Below are 2,578 nucleotides of genomic sequence, written 5' to 3'. Positions count from 1 at the left end.
AATTCTGAGTCAACGTATTCACTATGGGCAAGTTTTATAGTCACAATATCTAAGTATTCTTTGAAACACAGTTCAGTGCTGTGTACATTTATTTATACTCGCATCGGAGGTTCATATACTGAATTTCACAGTAATGGTCACTGATCGGAAGATCATGATTACTGTCCATAAAGAATTACAATGAAATTAGAAACATAAACTACTCAAAATTCAGTTACATGTAATCATTTATATATTCACAGGAAAGAAAGCATAACTTCCTTTCTCATTCAAATGACAGAACCGACTGCGGACCTTTGGTGCAGAGCCAGGTGGAGGGTCTGAATCAGAGGCTCAGACGGTTTTGCGACCATGTCAGCTGCAGATTCCTTGACTTGCGCCATAGGGTGGTGGGGTTTCGGGTTTCGCTGAATAGGTCAGGAGTTCACTACACTCAGCTGGCGGCTACACGGGTAGCGCAGGCTGTGTGGCGTGGACTGGGCGGTTTTTTAGGTTAGAAGCCCTCGGGAAAGTACGGGGTGGGCTGCAATCTCAAAGCGTGTATGGCAAATACAGGACATGCTTGGATCAAGGAACAGTTGGAATTGTAGTTGTAAATTGTTGTAGTTGTGCTGGGAAAGTTCCTGAGCATCAAGCGCTAATAGCAAGCACAGAAGCTGAAATCGCAATAGGTACAGAAAGCTGGCAAAAGCCTGAAATAAGTTCTGCAGAAATTTTTACGAAGTCTCAGACGGTGTTCAGGAAAAATAGATTAGGCAGAATTGGTGGTGGAGTGTTTGTGTTTGTCAGTAGTGGTTTATCTTGTAGTGAAGTCGAAGTAGATATTCCGTGCGAATTGGTATGGGTGGAGGTTATACTTAACAGCCGAACTAAGTTAATAATTGGCTCCTTCTTCCGACCCCCAGACTCCGATGATATAGTTGCTGAACAGTTCAGAGAAAATTTGAGTGTCATAACAAATAAATACCCCACTCATACGGTTATAGTTGGTGGGAACTTCAACCTTCCCTCGATATGTTGGCAAAAATACTTGTTCAAAACCGGTGGTAGGCAGAACACATCTTCCGAGGTTGTCCTAAATGCTTTCTCCGAAAATTATTTCGAGCAGTTAGTCCACGAACCCACGCGAATTGTAAATGGTTGCGAAAACACACTTGACCTCTTAGCCACAAATAATCCAGAGCTAATAGAGAGCATCATGACTGATACAGGGATTAGTGGTCACAAGGTCGTTGTAGCTAGGCTCAATACCGTTTCTTCCAAATCCACCAGAAACAAAGGCAAAATAATTTTATTTAAAAAAGCGGATAAAGTGTCACTAGAAGCCTTCCTAAGAGACAATCTCCATTCCTTCCGAACTGACTATGAAAATGTAGACGAGATGTGGCTCAAATTCAAAGATATAGTAGCAAGAGCAATTGAGAGATTCATACCTCATAAATTGGTAAGAGATGGAACTGATCCCCCATGGTACACAAAACAGGTCCGAACGCTGTTGCAGAGGCAACGGAAAAAGCATGCGAAGTTCAGAAGAACTTGAAATCCCGAAAATTGGCTAAAATTTACAGACGCGCGAAATTTGGCACGGACTTCAATGCGAGATGCCTTTAATAGGTTCCACAACGAAACACTATCTCGAAGTTTGGTAGAAAATCCGAAGAAATTCTGGTCATATGTAAAGTACACAAGCGGCAAGACGCAGTCAATACCTTCGCTGCGCAGTGTCGATAGTACTGTTATCGGCGACTGTGCCGCTAAAGCGGAGTTATTGAACGCAGTTTTCCGAAATTCCTTCACCAGGGAAGACGAATGGAATATTCCAGAATTTGAGACACGAACAGCTGCTAGCATGAGTTTCTTAGAAGTAGAGACCTTAGGGGTTGCGAAGCAACAGATATGATACGCGAGTTTGGATGGAAGTCATTAAAGCAAAGACGTTTTTCGTCGCGGCGAGATCTACACTCCTGGAAATTGAAATAAGAACACCGTGAATTCATTGTCCCAGGAAGGGGAAACTTTATTGACACATTCCTGGGGTCAGATGCATCACATGATCACACTGACAGAACCACAGGCACATAGACACAGGCAACAGAGCATGCACAATGTCGGCACTAGTACAGTGTATATCCACCTTTCGCAGCAATGCAGGCTGTTATTCTCCCATGGAGAAGATCGTAGAGATGCTGGATGTAGTCCTGTGGAACGGCTTGCCATGCCATTTCCACCTGGCGCCTCAGTTGGACCAGCGTTCGTGCTGGACGTGCAGACCGCGTGAGACGACGCTTCATCCAGTCCCAAACATGCTCAATGGGGGACAGATCCGGAGATCTTGCTGGCCAGGGTAGTTGACTTACACCTTCTAGAGCTCGTTGGGTGGCACGGGATACATGCGGACGTGCATTGTCCTGTTGGAACAGCAAGTTCCCTTGCCGGTCTAGGAATGGTAGAACGATGGGTTCGATGACGGTTTGGATGTACCGTGCACTATTCAGTGTCCCCTCGACGATCACCAGTGGTGTACGGCCAGTGTAGGAGATCGCTCCCCACACCATGATGCCAGGTGTTGGCCCTGTGT

This window comes from Schistocerca serialis, chromosome 1 (genome assembly GCF_023864345.2).
Source record: "Schistocerca serialis cubense isolate TAMUIC-IGC-003099 chromosome 1, iqSchSeri2.2, whole genome shotgun sequence".
Classification (NCBI taxonomy): domain Eukaryota; kingdom Metazoa; phylum Arthropoda; class Insecta; order Orthoptera; family Acrididae; genus Schistocerca; species Schistocerca serialis.
This window is presented reverse-complemented; position numbering follows the sequence as displayed.